This window comes from Leptodactylus fuscus, chromosome 5 (genome assembly GCF_031893055.1).
Source record: "Leptodactylus fuscus isolate aLepFus1 chromosome 5, aLepFus1.hap2, whole genome shotgun sequence".
Taxonomy (NCBI): domain Eukaryota; kingdom Metazoa; phylum Chordata; class Amphibia; order Anura; family Leptodactylidae; genus Leptodactylus; species Leptodactylus fuscus.
The window spans coordinates 170,153,909-170,167,631 of NC_134269.1; the positions used below are offsets into that span (position 1 = coordinate 170,153,909).

Consider the following 13,723-nt stretch of genomic DNA (forward strand, 5'->3'; position numbering starts at 1 on the left):
CCCCGCCATTCCTATTTACGCCACTGTTTGATATGCTGCGATTTTCAAAAATGCTGCCAATTTTTTTCTTCAATTTGTGGATTGGATTAGCTAGAATCCCATTCACTTTGCACATACTGTAAAATGCAGTGTTCTTTGCATCGTGGGGACCTGGCCTTAATGAGGAATTTCATCTTGCACAATTATAGTATACTGACCCTTAGTGGTCTTACAGCACCAAGATAATGGTCTAAATGAACAGGTCCTAGAAAGCCCAGGAATTGCCTTTATGGTAAAACTAAACCTTTGCATTCTGAAATGGAACATAAAGGGGTTATCCAGGAATTGGACAACTCACAGAGCAGGCTGGGGAAAATGAAACATAGAAAAAAATTCTGTGCTACAGTGTTCACTGCCGCTGTCTGTGCAGGCGCACCGTGATGTCATTGGTGTACATCCTGTGCCGAATCTAACTAATTAAAGGACCTGTTGATGTCGCTCTTATACATCACCCAGAACTTTCCTATGGCCATATTTATAATATATAACAGCTGCATGTGATGTGAATAGTGAAGGGTCCCCACACAGTATTATATGTTCCATAGTGACCCCCACACAGTATTATATACTGCACATTGGCTCCCAAACAGTATTATATGCTCCACAGTGGCTCCCCCACAGTATTATATACTGCACAGTGGCCCAGCCTCCTGACGAAGCCGAGTGAAGGCGAAACGCGCGTCAGGCGTTTCCCATGGTCCTACCAGTCTCTGACTGAGTCCCCTGTGTTACTTTCTCCATTAATATATTGGTACCTATAGAGAATATGTCTACACCTACGGGTATGTATTAAGGTGACCCTATTTGGGGTGCCTCTTTTCTTGTGAGGACATGTGTATTTTAGTCCCCTGGCCTATGATTGGTGTGTAATATCAAGTATTTAATTAGGGATTATATTCCTCTTTTTGTGATTCTTGTTCTTGCACTTTTATATATCATGTTTGGGGTTTGACTCAGCCTTTGACTGGTGGGAGGGTTTTTGGTATTCTTCCGCTACTCTATGGGGAAATTTATCTTTTTCCCTATGTGTGTCTCCCTTGTTTGTTGATGTACTGTTTAATGTGATATTTATTAATAAAGTTATGTAATTTTTATACTCTGTGTCTCTAGTTGTTTGAAAGGTATAATTAAAGGACCTGTTGATGTCGCTCTTGTACATCACCCAGAACTTTCCTATGGCCATATTTATAATATATAACAGCTGCATGTGATGTGAATAGTGAAGGGTCCCCACACAGTATTATATGTTCCATAGTGACCCCCACACAGTATTATATACTGCACATTGGCTCCCAAACAGTATTATATGCTCCACAGTGGCTCCCCCACAGTATTATATACTGCACAGTGGCCCCTACACAGTATTATATGCTGCTTCCTAATTAGGAAGCGGTTTTTTGACCTTGAGATGTTTTTTGGAGCTTTTTCTGGAGCAGTTTTTGCTTCAGAAAATGTCAGGCGGTTCCCCCCACCCCCCCTAAAGTGAATGGACTGTATTGGGATATAGGCTCGGAGGAGGCTTCAGGACTGGCGGCACCGGTTGCTGTCTTCTTTCCAGCGTCTTCCTGTGGAGCAGCAGTGGCAGCCATGATCTCCTGGGTAGTCGCCATCTTCTCCGTCTTCTCCTGCAGAATCTTCTTTAGCTCCAACGTTGCTCGGTCGTCTTCAGCTGCTGCTCCTCGTCGTCCATGTGTTTTGTCACTTGTCGACAAGGGGCTCGCCTTCTCGACCTCGAACTGGTTGGATTCGAGGGTTCTCTGGTATCAGATAAACTGATAAGAACAGATTTTTTTTTAAGTTGAAATCTACCACAAAGGGTAGCATCTTTATTTAACATTTTATCAATACACATCAACTTAACATTTTATACAAAAATAAATCATTTACACATAAACACATACTTGTTTACATATCACATCATATTCTGCACTTTTCAACATGTTCATATTTCAACATATTAATTCCATGGATTCGATCTCTTTTCCATTTCCTCCTGAGCTTCTGCACTTTTCCTATATTTACCTCCATGATTTTCTCCCTTAACACTTGTTGGATATCCTCCCTGCATAGCAAGAAGAAATAACGTAGTCATATGAACCTCACTCAAACATGTCTGATCTAATACTACCCTAGCCAAAGGGTCATTAATTGAGTACCTATCAAAAAAACCTTCATGATCACGGTGAAATTCCCTAATTGCATGATATCTTTCCTTATTAAAGTTTTCTAACTCCCCTCTCAAAGCATCCTGGTCTTCAATTGTTTTAAACAAAAAAGCATCTTCCATTTCCTCACTAGGCTTTTTGTAATCTGCCTCTATCCCATCCCAATATTCTGCTTTTTCTACCTTTATTATTTCAATTACCTTTGCCTTCATTTTACATACTTTTTTAAATGGTACAACCTCCTCCAAACATTTTTCTGTGTTAAATTCACACAACCCCCCATAAGACAAAGCTTCCCCCACCCTCCGCATTGAAGGTGAATCTGTAAGAGAAACCTCAGAGCTAGGCTCTGTTTTTTGAGTCCCACACACAGTCTCTGTTTTTCCCATCTTGGGTCCTGAATCAAAAGCAAAGTCCTTACAATCAGTCTTTGTTTCTTCTTTATCAGTCCTTACTTTGTCCATACTGGAGGATCTTTTACCAAGACCCTCCCAATAACAATATCCAGTGTTTGCACCGAACTCAATGTCCCCATCAAACCGGCTTAGGTCCTCCTCTTTAATCCAGACGGAGAACCTCTTTCTGCCAGTCCAAAAACCAACCTTGTTCAACAAGTCTTTCTTGAATCTGCATACCGGTGCGCACAACTTCACAAAGTTCAAAATTTCCAAAGTCGTCACAAACGGGTCGTCCATGGATACCACCAATGTCCTCCATCCGCCTTGCAAGGAGGTCAAGCAAGCCACTCGGTTCCTGATCCCAACGAAACCTCCTTCGTTCCACCTCCGGAAGGCCTCCGAGCATAGGAGCTCCGACTTGAATGTGACATCACAAGAACCTCTGGCGGAATTCCACTGCATCGCAAGGACGTCATCTCTGGTCATCATCAGATCATCCATCAGGATTTTAGCCATCATCGTCTCATCCCAAGCGTCCAAGGAAGCCTCTTTCTTGGGGAAGAACCGCAAGCAGAACTTCTTCCTCTTTAGCTCCATGGTCACCACCACCGTCTCAGCCAAGCCTGCGAAAATCAATAGATTATCCAGGTGATCGCTCCTCGTTGCCCCGGGACTAAGCCTCAAACCCTATAGCAGCATGCAGTTCCAGCCAGGCTATAAACCTGACTTTCCCTGCAAGGCCGAGTAGAGGGTACCCGGGGCACCTCCGGCTAAGACCCTTGGCAGCACACAAACACTGAACAGAATGTATGCTACACTTGGTCTTAGCCAAAAGGCCGAGAAGCGGACAAGTGTCATATTGTCCTGCATAAATTCTGCAGGCATTGTCCAATTCTGCATGGTGTGCACAGTGCTCTACACCCCCCATTGAGTGCATACATTACTTAGTCCATACAGTGCCCAGAATGCTATACATTGTCCATACAGTGCCCAGAATGTTATACATTGTCCATACAGTGCCCAGAATGCTATACATTGTCCATACAGTACCCAGAATGTTATACATTGTCCATACAGTTCCCAGAATGCTATACATTGTCCATACAGTGCCCAGAATGTTATACATTGTCCATACAGTGCCCAGAATGTTATACATTGTCCATACAGTACCCAGAATGTTATACATTGTCCATACAGTTCCCAGAATGCTATACATTGTCCATACAGTGCCCAGAATGTTATACATTGTCCATACAGTGCCCAGAATGCTACACATTGTCCATACAGTGCCCAGAATGTTATACATTGTCCATACAGTTCCCAGAATTCTATACATTGTCCATACAGTGCCCAGAATGTTATACATTGTTCATACAGTGCCCAGAATGCTACACATTGTCCATACAGTACCCAGAATGTTATACATTGTCCATACAGTTCCCAGAATGCTATACATTGTCCATACAGTGCCCAGAATGTTATACATTGTCCATACAGTGCCCAGAATGTTATACATTGTCCATACAGTACCCAGAATGTTATACATTGTCCATACAGTTCCCAGAATGCTATACATTGTCCATACAGTGCCCAGAATGTTATACATTGTCCATACAGTGCCCAGAATGCTACACATTGTCCATACAGTGCCCAGAATGTTATACATTGTCCATACAGTTCCCAGAATTCTATACATTGTCCATACAGTGCCCAGAATGTTATACATTGTTCATACAGTGCCCAGAATGCTACACATTGTCCATACAGTGCCCAGAATGTTATACATTGTCCATACAGTGTCCAGAATGCTATACATTGTCCATACAGTGCTCAGAATGTTATACATTGTCCATACAGTGCCCAGAATGCTACACATTGTCCATACAGTGCCCAGAATGTTATACATTGTCCATACAGTGCCCAGAATGCTATACATTGTCCATACAGTACCCAGAATGTTATACATTGTCCATACAGTGCCCAGAATGTTATACATTGTCCATACAGTGCCCAGAATGCTATACATTGTCCATACAGTGCCCAGAATGCTATACATTGTCCATACGGTGCCCAGAATGTTATACATTGTCCATACAGTGCCCAGAATGCTATACATTGTCCACACAGTGCCCAGAATGCTATACATTGTCCATGCAGTGCCCAGAATGCTATACATTGTCCATACAGTGCCCAGAATGCTATACATTGTCCATACAGTGCCCAGATTGTTATACATTGTCCATACAGTGCCCAGAATGTTATACATTGTCCATACAGTGCCCAGAATGTTATACATTGTCCATACAGTGCCCAGAATACTATACATTGTCCATACAGTGCCCAGAATGTTATACATTGTCCATACAGTGCCCAGAATGCTATACATTGTCCATACAGTGCCCAGAATGTTATACATTGTCCATACAGTGCCCAGAATGCTATACATTGTCCATACAGTGCCCAGAATGCTATACATTGTCCATACAGTGCCCAGAATGTTATACATTGTCCATACAGTACCCAGAATGTTATACATTGTCCATACAGTGCCCAGAATGTTATACATTGTCCATACAGTGCCCAGAATGTTATACATTGTCCACACAGTGCCCAGAATGTTATACATTGTCCATACAGTGCCCGGAATGCTATACATTGTCCATACAGTGCCCAGAATGCTATACATTGTCCATACAGTGCCCAGAATGTTATACATTGTCCATACAGTGCCCAGAATGCTATACATTGTCCATACAGTGCCCAGAATGCTATACATTGTCCATACAGTGCCCAGAATGCTATACATTGTCCATACAGTGCCCAGAATGTTATACATTGTCCATACAGTGCCCAGAATGTTATACATTGTCCATACAGTGCCCAGAATGTTATACATTGTCCACACAGTGCCCAGAATGTTATACATTGTCCATACAGTGCCCGGAATGCTATACATTGTCCATACAGTGCCCAGAATGCTATACATTGTCCATACAGTGCCCAGAATGTTATACATTGTCCATACAGTGCCCAGAATGCTATACATTGTCCATACAGTGCCCAGAATGCTATACATTGTCCATACAGTGACCAGAATGCTATACATTGTCCATACAGTGCCCAGAATGCTATACATTGTCCATACAGTGCCCAGAATGCTATACATTGTCCATACAGTGCCCAGAATGCTATACATTGTCCATACAGTGCCCGGAATGCTATACATTGTCCATACAGTGCCCGGAATGCTATACATTGTCCATACAGTGCCCAGAATGCTATACATTGTCCATACAGTGCCCAGAATGTTATACATTGTCCATACAGTGCCCAGAATGCTATACATTGTCCATACAGTGCCCAGAATGCTATACATTGTCCATACAGTGACCAGAATGCTATACATTGTCCATACAGTGCCCAGAATGCTATACATTGTCCATAAAGTGACCAGAATGCTATACATTGTCCATACAGTGCCCAGAATGCTATACATTGTCCATACAGTGCCCAGAATGCTATACATTGACCATACAGTGCCCAGAATGTTATACATTGTCCATACAGTGCCCAGAATGCTACACATTGTCCATACAGTGCCCAGAATGCTATACATTGTCCATACAGTGCCCGGAATGCTATACATTGTCCATACAGTGCCCAGAATGCTATACATGTCCATACAGTGCCCAGAATGTTATACATTGTCCATACAGTGCCCAGAATGCTATACATTGTCCATACAGTGCCCAGAATGCTATACATTGTCCATAAAGTGACCAGAATGTTATACATTGTCCACACAGTGCCCAGAATGTTATACATTGTCCATGCAGTGCCCGGAATGCTATACATTGTCCATACAGTGCCCAGAATGCTATACATTGTCCATACAGTGCCCAGAATGCTATACATTGTCCATACAGTGCCCAGAATGCTATACATTGTCCATACAGTGCCCAGAATGCTATACATTGTCCATACAGTGACCAGAATGCTATACATTGTCCATACAGTGCCCAGAATGCTATACATTGTCCATAAAGTGACCAGAATGCTATACATTGTCCATACAGTGCCCAGAATGCTATACATTGTCCATACAGTGCCCAGAATGCTATACATTGACCATACAGTGCCCAGAATGTTATACATTGTCCATACAGTGCCCAGAATGCTACACATTGTCCATACAGTGCCCAGAATGCTATACATTGTCCATACAGTGCCCGGAATGCTATACATTGTCCATACAGTGCCCAGAATGCTATACATGTCCATACAGTGCCCAGAATGTTATACATTGTCCATACAGTGCCCAGAATGCTATACATTGTCCATACAGTGCCCAGAATGCTATACATTGTCCATAAAGTGACCAGAATGTTATACATTGTCCACACAGTGCCCAGAATGTTATACATTGTCCATACAGTGCCCGGAATGCTATACATTGTCCATACAGTGCCCAGAATGCTATACATTGTCCATACAGTGCCCAGAATGCTATACATTGTCCATACAGTGCCCAGAATGCTATACATTGTCCATACAGTGCCCAGAATGCTATACATTGTCCATACAGTGCCCAGAATGCTATACATTGTCCAGATAGAGCCAAACAAATCATTACTTGATACAGTTAGATCAGTGGACAAATACCGCCAGTGCGACAGAGCACACACTGCTATAAGGCGCTATTCACATTCACAGCATTTTGAGCGCGCAATCTGCTGACACGTGTAAATACAAATACTAAATACTTTCATCCCAAAGTATTTAAATAGAAATACTAAATGCTACTTCAAAAGCATGAGTGTCCAGAGTTGCTATTGCACTTCCACAACTTTACATCCATCTTACCCAAACCACACACTGGCTTCTGAATTCCCCCTTACATTAATCGTACCTTATAGTTATACTTGCCAACTCTCCCAGGAATGACTGGGAGTCTCCAGGAAGAGCTGGAAAATCCCTCTAGTTTGGAGTGTGTCTATAGCAGTATCAGTATAAGGGTGCATTCACACGATGTAATGTGGGGCGCAATCTGGCACATATACACGTGTCAGCAGATTGCGCGCTCAAAATGCTCCCATTCATTTCAATGGGAGTTAGGAGCGTATACGCCGCGTTATTTTGCGGCCAGTCTCTATAAAGGCCCTATATGGCGCAGGGAACAGGTGATGGTTGAAGAGCCTCTTCATAAATCAGTTGGACGTCCCAGCACCAGAATGGAGATCTTTGCTAGTTGGGAACTGACGTACATTCTTTTTATAACTCATACCAGAAAACTGACATAGGTTATAGTGAGTATGTTGGGCTAGGCATTCCCAAATGAAAAAACTGACGTAGAGGGATTGATAAATTGCTGTGTTGTACGTGATTGGACAATATTCTACTATATCTATTGCTCTATGCTTGCGCTGATCTATAGCCATGTTTAGTCGCAAGTGGAACAGCACCAGTGTGGCATCCTGTTTATTTCAGAGACCCATTGAAATGGAGCCATGTTTCCAATCTACCCTGCTCTACTTTTTTATAGATCACAGGTAGCACTAGCCTGAGCATATTGGTAATGTGAATAGCGCCTTATAGCAGTGTGTGCTCTGTCGCACTGGCGGTATTTGTCCACTGATCTAACTGTATCAAGTAATGATTTGTTTGGCTCTATCTGGACAATGTATAGCATTCTGGGCACTGTATGGACAATGTAAAACATTCTGGGCACTGTATGGACAATGTATAGCATTCTGGGCACTGTATGGACAATGTATAGCATTCTGGGCACTGTATGGACAATGTATAGCATTCTGGGCACTGTATGGACAATGTATAGCATTCTGGGCACTGTATGGACAATGTAAAACATTCTGGGCACTGTATGGACAATGTATAGCATTCTGGGCACTGTATGGACAATGTATAGCATTCTGGGCACTGTATGGACAATGTATAGCATTCTGGGCACTGTATGGACAATGTATAGCATTCTGGGCACTGTATGGACAATGTATAACATTCTGGGCACTGTATGGACAATGTATAACATTCTGGGCACTGTATGGACATGTATAGCATTCTGGGCACTGTATGGACAATGTATAGCATTCGGGGCACTGTATGGACAATGTATAGCATTCTGGGCACTGTATGGACAATGTATAGCATTCTGGGCACTGTATGGACAATGTATAGCATTCTGGGCACTGTATGGACAATGTATAGCATTCTGGGCACTGTATGGACAATGTATAACATTATGGGCACTGTATGGACAATGTATAACATTCTGGGCACTGTATGGACAATGTATAACATTCTGGGCACTGTATGGACAATGTATAGCATTCTGGGCACTGTATAGACTAAGTAATGTATGAACTGAGCAATGTATGCACTCAGTGGGGGTTGTAGAGCACTGTGCACATCATGCAGAATTGGACAATGCCTGCAGAATTTATACAGGACAATATGATACTTGTCCGCTTCTCGGCCTTTTGGCTAAGATCAAGTTTAGTATCTGTTCTTATCAGTTTATCTGATACCAGAGAACCCTTGAATCCGACCAGTTCGAGGTCGAGAAGGCGAGCCCCTTGTCGACGAGTGACAGAACACATGGACGACGAGGAGCAGCAGCTGAAGACGACCGAGCAACGTTGGAGCTAAAGAAGATTCTCCAGGAGAAGACGGAGAAGATGGCGACTACCCAGGAGATCATGGCTGCCGCTGCTGCTCCACAGGAAGACGCCGGAAAGAAGACAGCAACCGGTGCCGCCAGCCCTGAAGCCTCCTCCGAGCCTAGTGGACCCAGTCGGCCAAAACAGGGGCCTCCAGCCTTGGAGCCCTGGATGCGGCAGACTGTGGTCCTTAAGCTGAAGGAGGTAGACGGGAGGCGCCCAGACCTGACCAAGGACGTCTTCTGCCAGAAGATGCTGGCAGACCAGGATTTCTTGGCCTCCGAGACCCTGAGCATCCAGAGCTGCGTCACGGGATTATTCTACGTGACCTTCGCCAGCATGGAGATCTGCCGCCACTACTGGGAGGCGGTCAAATCGGTGGCACCGGAGTCCCCCTTCGCAGACTTTCTGGGCAGATGTCCTGACCAGATGGATGAGAGGTGGATCACGGTAACAATGAGGAACCCGCACACCCCAGGCAGAGACATCGCCCTGTTCCTGAGCCGCTTCTGTACGGTACTGCGGGACCCCTCTCACATACTCAACAAGGCGGGCTACTGGACTGGAAAGTGGTCGGCAGTGGTCAAGCTGGGAAGAGACAGCAGCACCAAGCAGGTAAGGCATCTCCCTCAGTCTTTTTCTCTAGGTAACAGCACCGGTCTGATCTTCTACCCAGACCTACCGCAGACCTGCCGGAAATGCAGAAAGAAGGGGCACGAAGGGAAGGACTGCAAAGCTGACGCCTGCAGGAATTGCCGAGTGGGAGGCCATGAGACCAAGGACTGTCCGAAGGCAAAGACCTGCAACCTGTGTGGACTGGCGGACCACGTCTACAAGGACTGTAAGCTGGGAACCTGGGCTTCCGTGGCCAAACAGCCCCCTACCACCGTGGTTTCTGCCGGGGCCAAGGCGGGACCGGCGAAGGCCTCCAAGGCCCCAGCGGCTCAGGCCGGACCCTCCGGGTCCCAGGCTAGAGCCCAGGCGGCCACAGAGAAGAAACCGGGTCCAGACAAAGGGAAGAAGAAGAAGGCACCGGCAAAGGGTAACGGTAAGAGATCGTCTCCCCCCCCTACCTCCACCGAGGTTTCCCTCCCCGTAGCCTCCACAACCTTGGTGGACACCCTCGTTAGTACCCAAATCCCCACCCTCCCTCCCACCGAGGTAGCACTAACCGACCCCCCTCCAGCTACCTCGGTACTGTCTATGGAGGACTCCCCCCCCTCCCCTCTCGACCTCTTGTCGTCCAAGAGCCGCCCAAACAGCCCAAGAAGAGGAAGGAGAGAGAAGATCCCAGCGACGATCCCTCCAAGAAGATCGCCATTGAGGTCGCAGAGGATGCTATTGAGGCGGATGACCACAGGGACCCCATCCCTTAGGCCACCGAGCTGGAGAGGAGGGTCTGCCAGATCGTGGACGAGCCCTCCCAGGAGAACGTCGCGGAGTTGGATGACGACATCGCGGCCGTCCTGGTTGGGGAAGGACCTGCGAGCGCGGTGGCCCTCACTGTCCAGCAGCTGGAGGAAATGTGCGGCCTCAGCCTCGGGACACCGGAGCTGGGCCCAGACATCAGCGATGGGAGTGGTAACTAGCCTGTATCGTTCTGACTGTTAACTTAACCCTTTTACCTTTTCACCATGGCAGGAATTAACTTTCTTTCCATTAACGTGCGAAGCGTGAGAGAGAAGAGGAGACGTCAGACTGTGCTTGCTTTTTTTGCTTCCATGCCCAGTATAAACGTTATTATGTTGCAGGAGTGTTCCCTTCCTTCTTCCAGATCATACCATCACCTGTGCAGGGAGTGGAGCCACGGTCCATCCTACTGGTTTGGTGGGGGCGACTGTAAGTCCGCAGGTATTGCTGTCCTCATTAGGGGGAATGCCTTCACTGTTGAATCCGTCCAGGAGCTCGTCGGTGGCCGTCTTGCGGTCATCGACGGCACCTGGGTGGGAGAGCCTCTCAGGCTCATCAACGTGTACGCTTCCCCCATGTAGGCCAAGCGACTGGAGCATTTCCAGGTCCTGCGCACTCAGCTCGTCACCACCAGGGCAGTGGTATTGCCGGGGGATTTCAACTGCCCTGTCGAAGCGGACGGACGAAGCTCCTCGACATCTGCAAAGTTGGACGTGACGTCAAAGCTACTGATCGAGAAGGTGTCCGAAGCCTCTCTTTGGGACGCTATGGGTTCCATGGGGCCAGCATCAGTTAATTATACCTGGTGCCGCACGGATGGCTCGCAGCGCTCCAGGATTGACTTTGTGTTCACCTCTCGATCAGTCACCCAGGTAAGGCACTCTATGATCCCCTGCTTCTTCTCTGACCACAGAGGCATTCTCTTTGAGGGTACTCTGGGCCACGGTTTTCCTCCTGGCCCAGGTTCCTGGAAGTTGAACTGCGCTTTGCTGGAAAATGAGGGGTCGCTGGAGGAGCTTAGAGATGCGTACTTGAGTTGGCGTAACGACCGCTTCTTTTTCAGGACTGCCTCAGAGTGGTGGGAATATGTTAAACTCCAAATCCGTCATTTCTTCCAGGCGAAGGGACGCCAGCAGGCATCACAGCGCAAGAGGGACCTCAAGGGGATGCAGCGCCAGCCAACTCACTGATGGACCTCGAACGCTACGGCTGGGACGTCAGGGACATGCTCGCTGAGGCCAAGAGGGGTCTGAAAAGGCACTTTGAGGAGGAGGCTCAGCACGTCATCTTCCGTTCCAAGGTGGAGACACTGGAGAAGGGTGAGAAGTGTAACTCGTTCTTTTTCAGGAAACTCCACGCTGGCCACACGCCTGTGACAGAGATGAAGGACGCGGACGGCAACATCCGACGAGGGAAGGGGGAAGTGATGGGAGTCGTCCATGACTACTACCGCGACCTCTACTCCCTGAAGCCCACAGATGACGACACAGCCGAGGAGTTCCTGTCAGGTATCACTAACATTCTTGATCCTGCAGGTGCCGAGGCTCTCGATGCCCCTCTGACGGCGGAAAAGGTGCTCTCTGCCTCTAAATCCTTTAGGGCCGGAAGGACCCCGGGCAGTGATGGCCTCCCAGCGGAGCTCTACATAGCGCTGGGCAACCTCATTTGCCCGGACCTGAAGGACCTGTACAAGGAGATGGTGGTGGGGGGTACTATGCCGCCGTCGCTGAGGGAAGGTTTGGTCACGATCCTGTACAAGCAGAAGGAGGACAGGTGTGAGCTGAAGAATTGGTGACCCATCTCTCTCCTCAACGTGGACTACAAGATCCTGGCGAAGGTGTTGGCGACTCGACTGAAGGCTGTCATCAGCAGAATCATGCACCCCGAACAAACCTGCGGCATTCCAGGCCGTAGGATTGCGGATAGCCTGGCCATGGTGAGAGATACATTGCACTATATTGGAGACCGCCGTGCACACGCGGCCCTGGTCAGCCTTGACCAGGAGAAGGCCTTTGATCGTGTCTCTCACTCTATCATGGCTAAGGCGCTCCGCAGACTCGGTCTGGGTGCGGGGTTCTGTAAGTATGTCAGCCTAATGTACCTTGATATCCACAGCTCGGTGTTGGTGAACGGCTGGAAGACTGACCCCTTTCCGGTTCTCTCTGGGGTCAGACAAGGCTGTCCTCTTTCACCCCTTCTTTTTGTTTATGTCATAGAACTCTTCGTGGAGTCTATCCGGCAGAATGCAGGGATTAGAGGGATCTACGCACCGGGACCTGGGAACCACGTGGTCAAGTGCTCGTTGTACATGGACGACGTCACCATCTTCTGTTCCGTCTCCACGCTCTTTCAGACCTGTGAGAAGTTCGGCCGGGCTTCGGGGGCAAAAGTTAACTGCGGGAAGTCAGAGGTCATGCTCTTCGGAGATTGGCAGCTGGCTACCTCCTCTCCCCTTCCTTTCACAGTGCAACCGGACTTCATCAAGATCCTGGGAGTCTGGTTCAGAAAGGAGGGAGTGGCTCTGAAGTCCTGGAACGAACGTTTGGCAAAGTGCAACCAGAGGATTGGATTGTGGAGCCTCAGACAGCTTTCGCTGGAAGGGAAGACGCTGGTCCTGCGGAATGAGATGCTGCCTGTGCTCCAGTACACCGCGCAGGCCTGGCCACCTCTCAACACCGTGGTCAAAGCCATCTACAGGATCATCTTCCACTTCATCTGGGGCTCGAAGATAGACAGGGTGAAGCGGGCCGTCATGTACAAGGATCCATCCAAAGGAGGTAAGGGTGTCCCCGACATCCCCACTCTGTTGAGACTAACCTTTGTTTGTGATTGTGTCCGCAGAACCCTGATAACCGGAAAGGAGTCGGCAGGCCGAGCCATGTCTCGTTTGTTCCTGTCCGTCCCTTACAACTGGACCGTCCCCTGGTACTACGGAGACATCACCCGGTTCGTGAGGGAGCACCAGCTGGAGGGACTCAAGCCTGACCTTTGGAAACCCAAGACGGTCCAAAAGCTCATCCGAGCTAAGGACACC

At 47.4% G+C, this 13,723-nt stretch overlaps 1 pseudogene; it reads left to right on the top strand.

Moving 5' to 3' along the window:
- The first annotated feature begins 9,083 nt into the window (after nucleotides 1–9,083).
- On the top strand, nucleotides 9,084–9,173 carry LOC142205600 (U2 spliceosomal RNA; annotated as a pseudogene).
- Nucleotides 9,174–13,723: the final 4,550 nt, after the last annotated feature.